Source organism: Polyergus mexicanus, unplaced genomic scaffold, assembly GCF_030449975.1.
Source record: "Polyergus mexicanus isolate NDT 795.1 unplaced genomic scaffold, iyPolMexi1.0 SCAF_20, whole genome shotgun sequence".
In the NCBI taxonomy this organism is placed as follows: domain Eukaryota; kingdom Metazoa; phylum Arthropoda; class Insecta; order Hymenoptera; family Formicidae; genus Polyergus; species Polyergus mexicanus.
In genome coordinates this window covers 2,817,606-2,839,208 of record NW_027223340.1, presented here as the reverse complement: position 1 = coordinate 2,839,208, position 21,603 = coordinate 2,817,606, and positions in this window count along the sequence as shown.

Below are 21,603 nucleotides of genomic sequence, written 5' to 3'. Positions count from 1 at the left end.
ACTCACAAATTGTACCACTTATGGAACTTTTACGAATTAATCCACGCACTTTATCGATAAATTGAATTTATTAACGAATATAACGGTTAATCACAATCTACCGATTACTACCGATTAATTATTAAAATAACTCGAAGAAAGAAACGCGTTATTCGATGCGGAGACTGTGCGACGGCAACAAGCAAGTTATGTCGGTACTAGCGTTGCCGGCTGCCGGCTGCCGAACGACTGAATGTATCACATTACGCGTGATCGACGCGGACGCTATCATGTGTCTTGTGATCGGTTAAAGCCTCCGACATTGTAAATTCGATAGTTTCGAAAACATGAAACTATAAAATATGAAAATATAATGACGTATAATAACATCGTTTTTTTTAATAAATTCAGTTTATCGATAAAGTGCGTGGATTAATTCGTAAATGTTCGATAAGTGGTACAGTTTGAGTGAAAAAAAGTTTGCTAGTTACTCGCTGTATCACACGAAAATATTACTTCTTGAGTCGTATGAGGGCAACAAATCTTTACATACAAGGTATATATATACATATATATACATAATAAAAAGTTCACGAGTCGGAAAAGCATTTAACGCTGTCGTATGTAATAAGCCAAGCGATCAACATTGCCTTCGTTGCCAGCTCGGTAGAAAGTGAGAAGAAAACGGAAAACATATGTCTGTTCTTCTCTACTCTCCGAAACTAACCGAAGCGCAGAGCGCACATGTACGCGGTTCGCGCTTGTGTGCGTTATCCCCTCCATTGCTGAGCCGTGAGCCGCGGGACCTGTTTCTGGCTACACTGGCTGGGATCCTTAACTGAATGTAACCAAACTAAAGGCTTGTGGTCCGTGAGGATTGTCAATTTTCTTCCGTATAGGTAGTGCCTGAAGTGTGTGGTGCAGTAGAGTACGGCTAGACACTCTTTTTCTATTGTCGAATACCTTCCTTCTGCCTCATTCAATGTTCTGGAAATATATGAGATTGGTAAGTCTTTCCCTGCCTGTTCTTGACTTAATACGCCTCCTATAGCGTATCCGCTGGCGTCAGTAGTTAATAAAAATGGTTTTGTGAAGTCCGGATATTGTAAAACGGGTTCTTTTAATAATTCGTTTATTAGTATTTTAAATGTTTCCTCTTGTAGGGACGTCCATATAAAAGGTTTATCTTTCTTTAACAAATCTGTTAATGGTTTTGCAATTTTTGAAAAGTCTCTAATGAATCGGCGATAATATCCTATCAGTCCTAAAAATTGTTTTGTTTTTATGATTCTTTGGGGTTGGGAAATGTTTTACGGCACTAATTTTATTCGGGTCTGGTCTCACTCCGTCATTTCCAATTATGTGACCTAAATAAGCCACTTCGTGCCTCAGGAACTGACACTTGTCCGGTTGCAACTGTAAATTCGCCCTTTCCAACCGGCGCATCAATTCTTTAATTTTTATCTTATGTTTCTCTAAAGATCTTGCATACACGACAATGTCATCTAGATAAACAAAGAGTTCGTTTCCTTGAAGGCCCGTTAATACATTGTCCATCAGACGTTGGAACGTCGCTGGTGCATTCTTTAATCCAAATGGCATTCGTTGATATTCGTAGTGGCCATAAGGTGTAGAAAACGCTGTCTTTTCTTGATCTTCAGCAGCCATAGGTATTTGATGAACTCCTTGGGCGAGATCGAAAATAGAGAAGTATTTTGCGCTACCCAACTGGTCTAATATCTCCGAAATATTAGGCAGTGGATACGCGTCTCCGACTGTCTTCTCGTTTGATTTTCTAAAGTCAATGACCATCCTCCATTTCCTTTGTCCGTCTGCCGCGGACTTCTTTGGGACGATCCATAAAGGGGCCTTATAAGGAGATGCCGATGGCACGATTATTTCATCCTTCAGCAATTTCGCTACTTGTTTGTCGATTTCCTCCTTGTGAACCGGTGGATACCTATATTGTTTCACATGAATAGGCACGTTGTCCGTGGTCGGGATGGTATGTTTAACGGGGGTTGTACATCTACGACTTTCACCGGGTAGATGAAAACAGTCTACGTACTCTTCAAGTATGTCTCTTACATGGTCTGCTTCTTCGTCATTCAAATGTTCGGTGTTTATAAGAGCTTGAAGCTGTTGTATGCGGCTAGATGTACTCAAGATTTCGGAACAGACCCTCGGGTCTGGGGATATAGCGAACGTATCGCCCGGATTTAGAAGGTCCTCTAGACCCGTCGACCCTGGACGTAAGTCGGCAGAATTCTTGAGGCTTGCAGACACTGGAAGCGTGTCACTGAAAATAGAAGGATCCTCAAGGTCTAAAGGCGTGCTAATAGAATCCTTGAGGCACGAAGATGCTGGCGTTGCATCTTGTGTAGAAGCATTTTCCCGTTGTTGTGGCACCGGAAGAGTATTTAGTAATTGAAAATCTGAGGAATTCCCGTTTTCGGAGAGCTCCTTTTGGCTCATAGAATTAGAATTAAGGTGCTCCTTGAAGTCATTTGGTACGAAATAATCCTCAAGAGGCATCGGGTATACCTCGATGGTGTAATTGTACTCTGTCAGGTTGTAAGCCTTAATATGGCCTTTCCCTCGGGAGTTCTTGACAAGCGCTTCACCTAGGAATAACCCTTTAATTGGTTCGTTCCGTGGAATGTAGCCTTCCTCTTTTTCTGGGTTCGTGATGTTGAATGTGATGTCAACAATAGAGCGTGAAGGCACCATGATGTCTTTACTTATATAGAATGGTATCTGAATGTTTCCAAACGCTAAACATTCGTGTTGATAGTCGACGACGGCATTGTTACTCTTCAGGAAATTGGCGCCTATTATGCCGTCGGCGGGTATCCCAAAATTGTCTTTAACGATGTAAAATTTGGCAGTTTTTCCCATGATTTTGAAAGTGGCTGATCCCAATGTTGTAATTGGTTTACTCGAAAACCCTTTTAATTTCAGCCTATCTTGTGTATTTATCAAGGTGTTCTTCAAGATTCTCACTTTTACAAGATTTACGGAGGACCCTGAATCTACCATAAAAAAGCAATATCCCTTGAAATTTGTACAAGTGATGGCGACTCTAGGTTGACAAGTTTTTGATTCTAAATTCGCGATTCCGATAATTGCTTCCTCTTTAATTTCATTTATTGGTTCAATGGCCGGCGTTGGATCATTATGTTTAATTGGTAAATTTTTGAAATAAGCTGGATCTTGATTTTCGTTTCTTATATTTTTCAGGTTTTGCTGGTTGTTGGATCCGCTAGTGTCGTAATGAGGTGCGCGGTTGCTTGGGCCGGTTCTCTGGTTGCGCTTACCGACGGACGGCCCTCCGCGTTTCCCGACGGTTGGACTGCGTATGCTAGTTTTCGACATTCCGCTACTCTATGTCCTGGATGTTTGCAATAATTGTACACGTTGGGTGCATTTGGGCCCGGTTGACCGGGTATTAAGGGGCGGATCCACGGTCGCGGAAAGGAATTGTTATTAGGATTTTTTAATATCGATCTAGGTTGCTCTACTTCCGGAGGTTTTTGATTACTTAAGTCTGAACGCGTTACGGGAGATAGTCGTGGCAGATTCTGCCGTTCGCGTTGCTTTTCGACTTCTAAATTCTTTGAAATTTTGACGGCCCATTCTATGGCCTCATCTAGTGTAGCAATATTTCTGTATTCCATACGTGTGATAACATTGGAAGGTAAACCGTTTATAAATGCTTCGAGGACTTCCTCCTCGACCTCGTTGTTGAACCCGCGATAGTTTTCCTTGTCGCCTGTTTCCGTCTAATATTGCCGTTCTCAAATCTTTAATTCTCCCTGCGTATTTTAGAATCGTTTCATTGGGTGATTTATACGCGTTAGCCAATTCTCCGCGATATTGCGCAATCGATTTGTTTGGGGCAAAAATAGTTTTTAATTTTTCCAAGAGATCTACGACGCGTACGTATACGCTTCCTTTGACTACCTGATACGCGTCGCTTTCAATTTTATTCATGATGAACTGCACCAGGTGCGGTTCTTGTACGGGGGATAATAAGTCTCGGGCTCGTTCGCCCGCTCGAGCGAATTGGAAAACAGAAATTCTGTAGCCATTAAACGGGGGAATGTTTGCAACTACGTCTTTTATTTTCAGGGCTGGCGTCGTCACGGGTGGTACGTCTTCGTGTACTAAATTGTCAGCGCATTCGTCGTACGCGGACGCGGCGCGAGATGCTTCGCTCACCTTTTGCTATAAGCTATTTACTTGCTCCGGTAATTTTCGTAGCTGTGATAACTCTGATTGTATCTGCGAAAGTACGTTAAACAATGAGTTCGCGTCGATCGATTCATTTGGGCGTTTAGTCGTCTCGTCCCGCTCCTTAAGCGACATTTTGTTATGCGATTGTTTTTCACGGTCTTCCACGTATTTTTGTTTCTTTTCGATTTCCGGGTCGACGCTTACTGTGACGTGCGATCTTGTAAATTGGGCCATAACTCGGTATACGTAATTTCGAAATGTTTATCGGCTCGAATTGTTCTTCGCACAACAATTGTGAAAATAGTATTTTTATTTTTTAATAATATGAAAATTTATTGTAATACATACGGTTAACTAGCATGTAATGCTATAGTTTCTTAATCCTGCGAGAATATGGTATAGTACAATAAAACAAAGACGGTATAATAAGTCAGTGAGTAAAAGATAATGAAAACGATAAAGTGATTAAATAGGATCATGAGAATATAGTAGCAATATAGTAAAAATAATACGTATATATTCGTGTAATAGTATAGTAATTAACGGAGGAATATATATATATATATATATATATATATATATATATATATTTCTTTATTCATTCAAAGTTCTTCTTCATAAGCTTCTATTGTTAGAACCGTAGTATCGTCGTCGAGTGTTGCTTCAGGCAAATCTTCTTGAAATTCGGTAAATCTTAGAAAACACTCAAAACATTCGTTCCCGATTCTAGAGACAGTTAGCTTTTTCCGACACTTGTCACAATAGTGACTAATAAGGATTCCACCAATTATTAAAGTATGTCTAAAAACTTTACGCCAATTCGGTCTTTCAGACGGATCTATTTTATTACAACATTGTTGGCAAAGTGTAATTCCAACCCTTTGTTTAATATACACTGTTGTTTTTTTCCAAAAATAAACTTGTCCCGCTATTGGGGGAGGGGTTGGTACTTCGTAAATTGGCGTAAGGGGTTTTGAAAATCTGTGCGGACACATGAATTTTATTTCACCGTGTAAGCGACAATAAAATAGTAGTATAAAGCGAAGCAATATAATAATAGAATATATATATATATATATATATATATATATATATATATATATATATATATATAAATAAGCTATGCAATAAAATAGAAGAATATTCTGAAAATAAGGTAATGCAATTATAAGGTAGGGTATAATAAAACACACAAAAAACAGTATAATATGAAAACAACAATGGTATATATGTTTCTTTATTCGCTGCTGGCGCTAACGCTTTGAATTTGAGTCTTTTCGTAATATTCACGACGCGGGTCGTTCTCCGGGATTTCTGAATATGGTAACGGAGATTGCTCGACCGTAATCGGAATTAATTTGTAAGTGTAGTTATTTACTTCGGGTATCTTCTTAGATACAGAATTATTAGAATTGCCAGTGTCGGTTGATTCGAAGGAATTATTCTGGAGGGCTCGATAATATTGTGCTACCAATCGTCTGAGCTGATATTTTTGACCGGCACGGCGTGTCCTCGGCATATCTAATTGACAAGCATTTCGATATCCGCCTCTTCGCTCAACTCTAAATGTGCGGGGTTGCCTCACCAAGAAGAGAGAACGAAAAGCGAGAGTGTGCGGAATAGCCTCACTAGCTCCCTTACGTCTATTGAATGCACAGAAAATCAAAAGCAACAACGAGCGGTTTATCCGCCCCAAAGCCGTCGCTTCCGATTAACTCAGATTTAAGCACACATCGAAGGACAAGCACACACACTCGGAATTTAAAGAACACGACGGTAATTAATTGATTTCTTTCTACACTGCGTGTTTCGGCACTGCTAAATTAAGTAACCTACACACTGATGTCTACGCTACGTTCGCTACTCTCAATGTGCGGGGTCGCCTCGCCAAAGAGAGAGCTCCGGTTATAACGACGACGGAGTAAACCAGCTCAAAACCGCTATCGCAAAACCAGATATTGTTCAAGAATTCTTTCGCAGCAAGGAGCGAAGTATATTCGCTCTAATCTCGCAGCGTCAGAATATCACTATGCCGTTTTAATATTGCAATCAAAGCACACGCAGCCGAGAATAATCGCGGAATTCTAACAACGTTAATAAAATCAAACACGAGTACGAAGTGTAGAAATAGAACGAATAAAGTCTAAATTGACGCGTTATTTAGTAATTGAATAAAATTATAGCGGCACAGTAATTCGCGAAAGATTCAAGAAAAATCTGAAAAATATTAACCGAGACTCAAATTGAACGTTATATCGCGCACACTTCACTTTCTAAAATAAAGTATGATTATTAGAACAAGAAAAATGACAAGTTAGCTTCTGCGATCCCACCGCTGCCACCAAATTCAATATGTCACGTCTCAGTGTTCAAAGTTAATAAAAAAAATATTAATTTGAATTTCTAATAGTAAGTAATCTCTTAAAACGTGATTAAACCAATTGAAATAATAGTAGTAGTGAGTCTGTGTTTAATCTAGAGTTTAAGTATTTAAAATCGAATAAAATGATTATTTCTTAAGATGTTTTGTTTCTTTTCGGTCACCCTGCATTCACCGGGTCTACCGGGGACCAGAAGACTTATAACTTGTCGCTGTGAAATCGGTATTACCTTGACTCACCAGATTTTTGTATCTAAATACGTGCTGTATGATGTTCTCTAAACACACTGGATTTCCTCTTACGGATGGTCATCCGAAGGCTCCAAAGAATTTCCTGCGTCTGCTAGTCAGCAGTACAGTGGACGACGGTCGCTCGAGGATGTAGGAATGGCCGGCCGTTAAATAATTACGAATCGTTGCAATATAAAAGATCACTTTATTTTATATTCAACGTTAAATTTCTATTATTATTACAGTCGCTATGCTAGCGGCGGGTAAACTCCGTTTCAGAGTGTATCTAAGAGTCTTAAAGACTTGTACAGAAGTTTGACGACGCATAACGCCGGATTACTGACGTTTGACAAAGGGATTCGGAGCTCAAAGTAGTAAACGTGTTAACAGCTTGCCGTCGCGAATAGTAATGCTGCACGTCGGACTCGCACTGAGCTCCTCCGGTCTTCAGGTGTTGGTGGAAGAGATGCTGCAGTGGGATCGCCTCCTTGTAGATGGTGAGATATTCTTCCTATGCTTTTGCCTTAGGCTTCCTGATGCTGGTGGGAAACCCATGGGCGGGAGCAATGGCAAGTGGAAGCGCCGCTGGTAGGGATCTTTGTGCGAGAAGGACAGCTATATCGTAGCTTCGCAACATTCCAACTTGTTTGTCCGGCTTAATCTTATCGAGCGGGCGGATAAGAATAATGATCGACGGCTAGTCCGCATACCATGTACAGTTTAAGACTCTTATAAAACTCTTATAATACTACAGTGAATAAAATACTATGTCTTATATACCTAGCTTTTTATTGCTAAACGCATTATTAATAATGAAGAACGCCACGTTGTATATGATTCGTGTGCGCGTAGTATAGAGTATATAAATACGTATGATGCGTATAAAGATTCTTAATGCTACTAAATAAAGGATATAAAATAATATAAAGTTAAACATTACGGTGTGCATATATAAATATATGTGTACTTAAAATTATTATATTAAAGCATGTCCCAATGTCCCATTTTGCTATGTTCATACGGGACGCGCATTTATTAGTTAATAACGTTTAATAATGTTACATTTGCATTGTTAACTGTTTCATTCCTTTCGCGTGTATCTCCTTATTGAATTTAATGCTTTTGAAGTTAGTTTCGTTTATTAAAAGTTATCGTTTATTAAAAGATCTTTCGTATATTCGTATATATATATATATATGTTATAACTTTGAAGTGTTCGAATTGCCTAACTAGCTGTGCAATCTTAAATGCAAATATAAATTATTAATTATTCTTATGGTCTACATGGGATGGTTATTTCTGTATCACCCGCTGGCGCGCTTGAACGTTGGTTATATATATTTAATGTTGCACTCTCTACTGAACGAACAATTCTCTTTGAATTTTATTCTTTTCACCTCCTATGGGTGCGTTAATAATAATTTAATGTTTATTTAAAAAAAATAGACGTGCAATTAGGACGTCACAAAGGAAAGTGCAAAAGAATGAAACTTTTGTAAGCACAGCCTGGACCCCCGGATCCAGTAGTATTAAAAATCTTGGAATATTTTCGTTATAATCCTAATTATACGTACTCATAAACACACACGCTTTACACATTTTTGTAACACAAAACAACACGAACAAGCCATATTATTCGCGCGTTTATACTTAAATATAATATTTCTATTTTAAGGTTTACCACGTCTCGATACTTCTACTTACCACATTGCTCTCTGGCACATCGGCAATAATAGCATACGATTGTGGAAGAGCTTACTTGAATGTAACTACTGTGTCCCTATTACGATCAGGCGAATGCGATATCGACATTGAAACACCTGCAACCGTTAACACATATATAGAACTACTGCAACTATCGAGCTACGCGCAAACACATGTAACTCAATGCAAGGTAGAAATTTTAAGAACGATATACCATTGTGGAATGCATTCTCACCTTTCGGCTGTCCACAATGGTTATGCAAATTACTTACAAGAAACATCTCGCGCTAGATGCATCCAAATGCATAAAGAAGGCCTTTTGAAAGTAGGAATCGCGGAAATTATAGATGGTCTTAGGTCAAACCACACATACTATAGAAGTATCACGCTCGCAGGAAACGTAAATGTAGACGGAACTTGTAAAGGAATTCAATACTCAGACTACGGCACATGGGATGACGTAATAGTCCAAGCAACCGTAAAAATCTCTCTCAAGGATTCGTACGTACCAGTCAAATTAAATGCAGGGAAAATAATGTTAAAATCAGGCACAGTTTGTGAACTAGCGGAAAAATCTTGCATAGACTCGGACGATGGGTATACATTTTGGGAAGGAGTACCGAATACTGCATGCGGATTTGAATCATACGATGTATTATACGAGGGCTCATCCACTAAGATCCAAGGTCTCCTAGATTCCCGAAACACAACAATCTTCGTTCTAGAATCACAAGATACTACATTTACCTTAACACTTACACGCAAACACACCATCTGCGGTTATACCTTATACGGCACTGAGCACCCGAAGCTATTTATTTTTGAAACCCAAAAGGGTAACATTTTCAAAGCGAGATCCAAAATTACGGTGACAAATTTGGATCTATTTACATACGCTAACTCAAAATTCGTATACGTCGAAAAATATATAAGAAATCAAATCACTTCATTATACAGAGACATTATTACGCAAAAGTGAGAGCTAGAAAAACAGGTGATTGAAAACACCTTGTCTCTGGCAGCGATGCAACCGGACGAATTCGCTTACAGGATGATGAAGCCACCAGGCTACATGGCGGTGACGGCGGGCGAAGGCATCCATATAATTAAGTGCATGCCTGTAGAAGTCACCCTACGCAAAACTAACACATGTCATCAAAGAATTACCCGTAACCATCAGAAACGCTTCCTTATTTATGACCCCGAAATCACATATTAATTAAATGTGGTACATTGAGAGACTGTAACCCATTACTTCCTATCCTTTATAATATAGAAGGAACCTGGCTCCAATTTAATCCTACCCCATCAATGGTAACTTCCCCACACAAAATCAAGCCTCTTACCAAATTATCCTGGAAATACTTAGCCCCTCAATCATTAGCCACCAGTGGCATCTATTCACAACAAGATTTAGATGAGCTAAGAGACCATATAATGTTTCCTGCGGAAAAAAGCGCAGTCTTACATACCATCGCCCGAGGCTTTACAGGACAGACCATACAATCCGATACCGTCTCCCTCCAAGATTTATTAGATGAAAACGCATTAAACAAAATTTATAACAACACGTTAACTAAAATTTGGAACGGATTCACTACGTTCGGCGCAGCAACCGCCGGCGTATTCGGTATATTTATTATAATAATTATAAAAATTGTATTCGATACATTAATTCACGGTTATGCGTTACACGCAGCCTACGGCTGTAGTTTACACTTACTCGGAGCCATCTGGAGCTCCTTTACACATTTATTATTATACCTAGCGAACAGACCACAACCACCGCCATAACCAAATGTAATTCCCGAAAACCCACCTGAACACACTGCGATAAATACACAGAACGCGAATGCAGATATAACGCCTAATGCACCAGTCGAAAATAACAAACCACGCGCTATACCTATAGTCTATTCATTTAGGGACATACGTGACAGATTGGACGAATAAATTTCATCATAATTTCTTACTCCAAAATTTAAACTAAGGGGGGTGGTGTGACGTCTTAGCTGCACGTCAAATTTTTATTTAAATAACATATTTATTGTTAATACACCCATAGGAGGTGAAAGAAGTAAAAATCCAGAGAAAATTATTCGTTCAAAGCAAGATCTAACTTGTAAAATAGTATTCATACTTGCGAGTCACCCCGTATGTAGCCAACGCTCGAGCGCGCCAGCGGGTGACGCGGAAATAATCATCATATATAGACCATAAGAATAATTAATAATTTATATTTGCATTGCACAGCTAGACAGACAATTCGAACGCTTTAAAATTATAACATATATATATATATATATACGAATATACAAAAGATCTTTTAATAGACGATAACTTTTAATAAACGAAACTAACTTCTAAAGCATTAAATTCAATAAGAAAATACACGTGAAAAGAATGAAACAATGAATAATGCAAATGTAACGTTATTAACTAACAAATGCGCGTCCCGTATGATCATAGCAAAATGGGACATCGGTACATGCTTTAATTTTAAGTACACATACATTTATATGCACACCATAATGTTTAACTTTATATTATTTTATAAACTTTATTTAGAAGCATTAAGAATCTTTATACGTATCATACGCATTTATATACTCTATACTATGCGCACACGAATCCTATATAACGTAGCGTTTTTCATTATTAATAATGCGTTTAGCAATAAGAAGCTAGGAATATAAGAAATAATATTTTATTCACCGTAGCATTATAAGAGTTTTATAAGAGCCTTAGAACTGTACATGGAATGCGGACTAGCCGACGATCGATATTCTTATCCGCCCGCTCGATAAGATTAAGCCGGACAAACAAGTTGGAATGTTGCGAGGCTACGATATAGCTGTCCTTCTCGTACAAAGATCCCTACCAGCGACGCTTCCACTTGCCATCGCTCCCGCCCATGGGTCTCCCACCAGCACCAGGAAGCCTAAGGTAGAAGCATAGGAAGAGTATCTCACCATCTACAACAAGGCGATCCCACTACATCATCTCTCCCACCAACACCTGAAGACCGGAGGAGCTCAGTGCGAGCTCGACGTCCTGCATTATTAATCCAGCGCTTAAACTGTTAACACGTTCACTACTTTGACATTGAATTACTATTTCGACGTTCATCCAATTAGCGTTTAATAATCCGGCGTACGCGTCGTCAGACTCCAGTACGAGTTTTTCAGACTTTTATATACACACTCAATTGTAAAGAACGAGTTTACCAGCCGCTAGTCTAGCGACTGTAATATTACTAATTTAACGTTGAATATAAAATAAAGTGATCTTTTATATTGCAACGATTCGCAATTATTTAACGACCGGCCATTCCTGCATCCTCGATCAGCCGTCGTTCGCTGTAGTCAGTAAAACAGCCAATTCTTTGGTACCTTCGGAAGATCATTCACAGGAAGGAATCCAACGTGCCTAGAGGACGTACTCTAGCATAAATATAATTCATAAATATAAATCTGGTAAATTAAGGTAACTCCGATTTCACAGTGACAAGTTGAAGCCTTCTGATCCCTGGCAAATTCGGTGAACTGCAGAGTGGCCAAAAATAATACTTTCTATTTAAATAAATTACGAATAAATACTTACCAGTAAAGAACAAATAAATATAATAGCTGTTGAAGAAATAACAGAGAACCTTGGAACAAACTAATTTACAGCTATTTTCAATAAAATTTATATAGTCACGTTTTTAATAAATTACTCAATGATAGTAATTTAAAAATTCATTTTTTTTCTTAACTTCGAATACCGAGACGTGACATATGCTTATGTGATGTGTATGTGGTTTATACGTGTAAAATTTATATACACGGTGGTCGTAAAATACTAGTAATAATTTATAGTGCTAAATAATATAAAATTCTTAATATTACTGTATGCAGATTAAATATGGTTATTATTGTGTCAACCGCTTACTCTTGAGCATTGGTTATATACTGGGTGACTCATAAATACGGATACTGAGTTTAATATTGCTTTCTCTATATGAACGAACAATTTTCCTTGGATTTTATTCTTTTCACCTCCTATGGGTGCATTAATAATAATTCAATGTTTATTTAAAAAATAGACGTGCTGCTAGGACGTCACAGCGGATAAGAATATCGATCGTCGGCTAGTCCGCATTCCATGCACAGTTCTAAGGATCTTATAAAACTCTTATAATGCTACGGTGAATAAAATATTATTCCTTATATTCCTAGCTTCTTATTGCTAAACGCATTATTAAGAATGAAAAACGCCACGTTATATAGGATTCGTGTGAGCATAATATAGAGTATATAAATGTGTATGATGCGTATAAGGATTCTTAATGCTATTAAATAAAATAATATAAAGTTAAACATTATGGGGTGCATATATAAATGTATGTGTACTTAAAATTATTATATTAAAGCATGTACCAATGTCCCATTTTGCTATGTTCATACGGGACGCGCATTTGTTAGTTAATAACGTTTAATAATGTTACATTTGCATTGTTTACTGTTTCATTCCTTTCGCGTGTATCTCCTTATTGAATTTAATGCTTTTGAAGTTAGTTTCGTTTATTAAAAGTTATCGTTTATTAAAAGATCTTTCGTATATTCGTATATATATATATATATATATATATATATAGTATATATACATATATGTTATAATTTTGAAGCGTTCGAATTGCCTAACTAGCTGTGCAATCTTAAATGCAAATATAAATTATTAATTATTCTTATGGTCTACATAGGATGGTTATTTCTGCGTCACCCGCTGGCGCGCTTGAACGTTGGCTATATACGGGGTGATTCGCAAATACAAGTCTTACATTTAATGTTGCACTTTCTACTGAACGAACAATTCTCTTTGAATTTTAATATTTTCACCTCCTATGGGTGCGTCAATAATAATTTAATGTTTATTTAAAAATAGACATGCGATTAGGACGTCACACCATCCCCCTTAGATTAAATTTCGGGTTAAAAGAATTTTATTACGAAATTTGTTTGTCCAGTCTGGCACGCATGTCTCTGAATGTATATACAATAGGTATAGTGGGTGGTTCTGTGTTTTCGGCTGGCGCATTAGGTACTACGTTTGTGTCTGTGCGTTCCGGTGGATCTTTGGAAATCACTTCCGGTTGCGGCTGTGGTCTGTTCGCCAGATACAATAATAAGTGTGTGAAAGAGCTCCAGATGGCTCCGAGTAAGTGTAAGCTACAGCCATAAGCTGCGTGTAGCGCATAGCCGTGTATTAATGTGTCGAATACAATTTTTATTATTCTTATAATGATGAAGATTCCGAATACGCCGGCGGTTGCTGCGCCGAATGTAGTAAAACCGTCCCATATTTTCGTTAAAGTATTATTATAAATTTTATTTAGGGAGTCTTCATCTAATAAATTTCGCAATGAGATGGCGTCCGACGGTATCGTTTGGCCAGTAAAACCTCTAGCGATAGTATGTAATACAGCGCTCTTTTTTGCTGGGAACATGATGTGATCTCTTAAATTATCTAAATCATCTTGGGTGTAAATACCGCTTGTTGCCAAAAATTTCGGTGCTAAATACTTCCATGATAGTTTCGTCATAGGTTTAATAAGATGTGGGGAATTCGCTATGAAGGGTGTGGGATTGAACTGTATCCATGTTTGGTCTATATTGTAGAGGATAGGTAATAAGGGGTTACAGTCTCTAAGTGTATTTTGTTTCGTTAATATTCGTGATTTAGTGGTCATATACAATGAAGCGTTCCGGAACGTGACCGGTATTTCTGTGTGACAGGTATTTGTTTTCCTGAGTATAACGTCTATAGGTATACATTTTATGACATGAATTACTTCTCCTGCAGTCACTGCCATGTAACCCGGAGATTTCATGAGTCGATACGCAAATTCGTTTGGTAGAATAGAGGCAAGCGACAGTGTGTTCTGTATCACTTGTTTCTCTAGCTCACATTTCTGTAAGATTACGTCTTGGTATAATGCTGTTACTTGGCTCCTCACGTATTTTTCGACGTAAACGAATTTTGAGTTTGCATATGTAAACATGTCAAGGTTTGTAATATCAGTTTTTGATTTTGTTTTAAAGACGTTTCCCTTTTGTGTCTCAAAAATGAATAATTTTGGATGTTCGGTCCCGTATAGGGTGTATCCACAGATGGTGTGTCTGCGGGTAAGTGTGAGAGCAAATGTGGTGTCTCATGTCTCTAAGGAGAATATGGTAGTATTGTGTGAGTCTTGAAATCCTTGGAATTTAACAGCGTTTCCTTCGTACAGTATGTCGTAACTTTCTAAACCACACGCGGTGGTGGGAGACTCTCCCAAAAAGAATATCCGTCGTCAGAATCTATACATGTCTCCTAAATCGCAGACGGTTCTGGATTTTAAAATTATTTTTTCCGTGCTTAGTTTTATGGGTACGTATATGAGTCTTTTAGAGATATTTTTACAGTAGCTTGTACAATTACATCGTCCCATGTTCCATAATAATCTGAATATTGAATGCCTTTACATGTACCGTCGACGTTTACCTTTCCGGCTAAGATAACGCTTCTGGTTTGACTTTAGTTCATCTATTATTTCCGCGGTTCCTATTCTCAAAAGGCCCTCTCTATGAATTTGCATACACTTATTTCCGGATGTTTCTTGGAGGTAACTCGCATAACCGTTTTGAACTGCCGAAATATGCGAGTGCATGCCACAATGATATATGGTACGCATAATCTCTATTTTACATTGCATAACTTGTGTCTGCGCATAGTTGGATAGTTGTAACAGTTGTATGTACGTATTGGTTGTCGCTGGCGTATCTATATTCAGGTCGCATTCGCCAGATCGTAGCAATGACACGGTTGTTACATTTAGGTACGTTCCTCCGCAATCGTATGCGATAATGGATTGGGTGCCATAGAGTACAGTTGCGATGGTTAGCGAGAATAGTATCGCTCTGTATGCCTTAAAATAGAAATATTGTGACGTCTTAGCCGCACGTCAAATTTTATTTAAACAATATATTTATTATTAATACACACATAAGAGGTGAAAAAAGTAAAAATCCGGAGAAAATTATTCGTTCAAAGCAAAGATCTAACTTGTAAAATAGTATTCATACTTGCGAGTCACCCCGTATGTAGCCAACGCTCGAGCGCGCCAGCGGGTGACGCAGAAATAGCCATCATATGTAGACCATAAGAATAATTAATAATTTACATTTGCATTGTACAATTAGACAGACGATTCAAACGCTTTAAAATCATAATACATATATATATATATATATATATACGAATATACAAAAGATCTTTTAATAAACGATAACTTTCAATAAACGAAACTAACTTCAAAAGCATTAAATTCAATTAGGAGATACAAGCGAAAAGAATGAAACAATGAACAATGCAAATGTAACGTTATTAACTAACAAATGCGCGTCCCGTATAAACATAGCAAAATGGAACATTGGTACATGCTTTAATATAATAATTTTAAGTACACATACATTTATATGCACACCATAATATTTAACTTTATATTATTCTATATCCTTTATTTAGTAGCATTAAGAATCTTCATACGCATTTATATACTCTACACTACACGCACACGAATCCTATATAACGTGGCGTTTTTCATTATTAATAATACGTTTAATAATAAGAAGCTAGGAGTATAGGAAATAATATTTTATTCACTATAGCATTATAAGAGTTTTATAAGAGCCTTAAACTGTGCATGGTATGCGGACTAGCCGTCGATCGATATTCTTATCCGCCCGCTCGATAAGATTAAGCCGGACAAACAAGTTGGAATGTTGCGAGGCTACGATATAACTGTGCGAGAACGCACAGAGATCCCTACCAACGGCGCTTCCACTTACCATTGCTCCCGCCCATTGGTCTCCCACCAGCATCAGGAAGCCTAAGGCAAAAGCATAGGAAGAATATCCCACCATCTACAAAGAGGCGATCCCACTGCAGCATCTCTCCCACCAGCACCTGAAGACCGGAGGAGCTCAGTGCAAGTCCGACGTCCAGCATTACTATTCGCGACGGCAAACTGTTAACACTTTTACTACTTTCGAGCTCCGAATTCCTATGTCAAGCGTCAGTAATCCGGTGTTACGCGTCGTCAAACTTCTGTACAAGTCTTTAAGACTCTTACATATACTCTGAAACGGAGTTAACCAGCCGCTAGCATAGCGACTGTAATAATAATAGAAATTTAACGATGAGTATAAATAAAGTGATTCTTTTATATTGCAACGATTCGTAATTATTTAACGACCGACCATTCCTACATCCTCGATCGGCCGTCGTCCTCTGTACTGCTGACTAGCAGACGCAGCCTTTTTTTCTTTGGAGCCTTCGGAAGACCATCCGTAAGAGGAAATCCAATGTGTTTAGAGAACATCATACAGCACGTATTTAGACACAAAAATCTGGTGAGTCAAGGAAATTCCGATTTCACAGCGAAAAGTTATAAGTCTTCTGGTCCCCGGTAGACCCGGTGAATGCAGGGTGATCGAAAAAGAAACAAAACATCTTAAGAAATAATCATTTCATTTGATTTAAAATACTTAAACTCTAGATTAAACACAGACTCACTACTACTATTATTTCAATTGATTTAGTCACGTTTTAAGAGATTACTTACTATTAGAAATTCAAATTAATATTTTTTTTATTAACTTCGAACACTGAGACGTGACATATTAAAAATTTTGGTGGCAGCGGTGGGATCGCAGAAGCCAACTTGTCATTTTTCTTGTTCTAATAATCATACTTTATTTCAGAAAGTGAATTGTGCGCGATATACCGTTCAATTTGAGTCTCGGTTAATATTTTTCAGATTTTTCTTAAATCTTTTGCGAATTACAGTGCCGCTATAATTTTATTCAATTACTAAATAACGCTTCATTTAGACATTATCCATTCTATTTCTACACTTCATATTCGTGTTCGATTTTATTAACGTTGTTAGAATTCAGTGATTGTTCTCGACTGCGTGTGCTTTGAATGCAATATTAAAACGACATAGTGACATTCTGACGCTGCGAGTTTAGAGCGAATATACTTCGCTCCTTGCTGCGAAAGAATTCTTGAACGATACCTGGTTCTGCGATAGCGGTTTTGAGCTGGTTTACTCCGCTCGTCGTTATAACCGGAGCTCTCTCTTTGGTGAGGCGACCACGCACATTGAGAGTAGCGAACGTAGCGTAGACACCAATGTGTAGCTTACTTAATTTAGCATTGCCGAAACACGCAGTGTAGAAAGAAATCTATTAATTACCTTCGTGTTCTTTAAATTCCGAGGGCGTGTGCTTGTCCTTCGACGTGTGCTAAATCTGAGTTAATTGGAAGCGACGGCTCTGGGGCGGATAAACCGCTCGTTGTTGTTTTTGATTTTCTGTGCATTCGATAGACGTAAGGGAGCTAGTGAGGCTATTCCGCACACTCTCGCTTTTTGTTCTCTCTTCTTGGTGAGGTGACCCCGCACATTTAGAGTTGAACGAAGAGGCGGATATCGAAATGCTTGTCAATTAGATATGCCGAGGACACGCCGTGCCGGTCGAAAATATCAGCTCAGACGATTGGTAGCACAATATTGTCGAGCCCTCGAGAATAATTCCTTCGAATCAACCGACGCTAGCAGTTCTAATAATTCTGTATCCGAGCAGATACTCGAAGTAAATAACGACGTTTACAATTTAATTCCGATTACGGTCGAGCAATCTCCGTTACCATATTCAGAAATCCCGGAGAACGACCCGCGTCGTGAATATTACGAAAAGACTCAAATTCAAAGCGTTAGCGCCAGCAGCGAATAAAGAAACATATATACCATGGTTACCTTTATATTATACTATTTTGTGCGTTTTATTATACCCTACCTTATAATTGCATTACCCTTATTTTCAGAATATTCCTATATTTCATTGCATTGCCTATTTTTCAATATATATATATATATATATATACATTACTATAGAGCTTCTCGTTACTATGTCATTGTTGCTTACAAAGTGAAATAAAATTCACGTGTCCGCACAGATTTTCGAAACCCCTTACCCCCTACCCCTTATTTATGAAGTACCAACCTCTCCCCCAATATCGGGACAAGTTTATTTTTGCCAAAAAACAACAGTGTATATTAAACAAAGGGTTGGAACTACACTTTGCCAAGAGTGTTGTGATACAATAGATCCTTCTGAAAAACCGAATTGGCGTAAAGTTTTTAGACATACTTTAATAATTGCCGGAATCCTTACCAGCCACTATTGTGACGAATGTCGAAAAAAGCTAACTGTCTCTAGAATCGGGAACGAATGCTTTGAATGTTTCCTAAGATTTACCGAATTTCAAGAAGATTTGCCTGAAGCAACATTTGATGACGATACCACAGTTCTAACAATAGAAGCATACGAAGAGGAACTTTGAATAAATAAGAAGATATATATATATTCCTTAGTTAAGAATCTTTTATTATTGCGAAATATATACCACAATTACTAGCTTTGACACTATATTTATTGCATTTATTAATTGCTTGAGTTTTACTATTTACAATTTTACTACGAGAATTTATAAAGTAACTAAAAAAAAAATCCATAAAAACGTTCTTATTTTATTATCATAGTATTACATGCACATATATATATTTCTTTTGTTATACTGCTATTATATTCTTACGATTTTGTTTAACCACTATACGGTTTTTGTCATTGTCTATGTACTGATTTATCACACTGTCTTTATTTTATTGTACTATATCATATTCATACAGGATTAAGAAACTATAGCATTACATGCTAGTAAACCGTATGTATTACAATAAATTTTCATATTATTAAAAATTACCATTTTCACAATTATTGTGCGAAGAACAATTAGAGCCGATAACTATTTCGAAATTACGTGTACCGAGTTATGGCCCAATTTACGAGATCGCACGGTACCGTAAGCGTCGACCCGGAAATCGAAAAGAAACAAAAATACATAGAAGACCGTGAAAAATCATCGCATTCCAAAATGTCGCTTAAGGAGCGGGACGACTAAACGCCCAAGTGAATCGATCGATGCGAACTCATTGTTTAACGTCCTTTCGCAGATACAATCAGAGTTATCACAGCTACAAAAATTACCGGAGCAAGTTAATTAGCTTAGAGCAAAGGGTGAGCGAAGCATCTCGCGCCGCGTCCGCGTACGACGAATACGGTGACAATTTAATACACGAAAACGTACCACCCGTGACGACGCCAGCTCTGAAAATAAAAGACGTAGTTGCAAACATTCCCCCGTTTAATGGCTACAGAATTTCTGTTTTCCAATTCGCCCGAGCGTGCGAACGAGCCCGAGACTTATCATACCCCGTGCAAGAACCGCAACTAGTGCAGTTCATTATGAACAAAATCGAAGGCGACGTGTATCAGATAGTCGAAGGAAGCGTATACGTGCGCGTCGTGGATCTCTTAGACAAATTAAAAACAATTCTACGAGCCAAAAGGAGCTCTCCGAAAACGGGAGATCCTCAGATTTTAAATTACTAAATACTTTTCCGGTGCCACAACACCAGGAAGATCCTTCTACACAAGATGCAACGCCTGCATCTTCGTGCCTTAAGGATTCTATTAGCACGCCTTTAGACCTTGAGGGTTCTTCTATTTTCAGTGACACGCTTCCAGTGTCTACTAGCCTCAAGAATTTAACCGATTCACGTACAGGATCGACGGGTCTAGAGGACCTTCTAAATCGAAGCGATACGTTCGCCATATCCCCAGACCCGAGGGTCTGTTTCGAAATCGTGAGTACATCTAGCCGCGTACAACGGCTTCAAGCTCTTATAAACACCGAACATTTGAACGATGAAGAAGCAGACCATGTAAGAGACATACTTGAAGAGTACGTAGACTGTTTTCATCTACCCGGTGAAAATCTTAGATGTACAACCTCCGTTAAACATACCATCCCGACCACGGACAACGTGCCTATTCATGTGAAACAATATAGGTATCCACCGGTTCACAAGGAGGAAATCGACAAACAAGTAGCGAAATTGTTAAAAGATGAAATAATTGTGCCATCAGCATCTCCTTATAACGCCCCTTTATGGATCGTTCCGAAGAAGTCCGCCGCAGACGGACAAAGAAAATGGGGGATGGTCATTGACTTTAGAAAATTAAACGAGAAGACAGTCGGAGACGCGTATCCACTGCCTAATATTTCGGAGATATTAGACCAGTTGGGTAGCGCGAAATACTTTTCTATTTTCGATCTCGCCCAAGGATTTCATCAAATACCTATGGCTGCTGAAGATCAAGAAAAGACAGCGTTTTCTACACCTTATGACCACTACGAATATCAACGGATGCCATTTGGATTAAAGAATGCATCAGCGACGTTCCAACGTCTGATGGACAATGTATTAACGGGCCTGCAAGGAAACGAACTCTTTGTTTATCTAGATGACATTGTCGTGTATGCAAGATCCTTAGAGGAACATAAGATAAAAATTAAAGAATTGATGCGCCGGTTGGAAAGGGCGAATTTACAGTTGCAACCGGACAAGTGTCAGTTCCTGAGGCACGAAGTGGCTTATTTAGGTCACATAATTGGAAATGACGGAGTGAAACCAGACCCGAATAAAATTAGTGCCGTAAAACATTTCCCAACCCCAAAGAATCATAAAAACAAAACAATTTTTAGGACTGATAGGATATTATCGCCGATTCATTAGAGACTTTTCAAAAATTGCAAAACCATTAACAGATTTGTTAAAGAAAGATAAACCTTTTATATGGACGTCCCTACAAGAGGAAACATTTAAAATACTAATAAACGAATTATTAAAAGAACTCGTTTTACAATATCCGGACTTCACAAAACCATTTTTATTAACTACTGACGCCAGCGGATACGCTATAGGAGGCGTATTAAGTCAAGAACAGGCAGGGAAAGATTTACCAATCTCATATATTTCCAGAACATTGAATGAGGCAGAAGGAAGGTATTCGACAATAGAAAAATAGTGTCTAGCCGTACTCTACTGCACCACACACTTCAGGCATTATCTGTACGGAAGA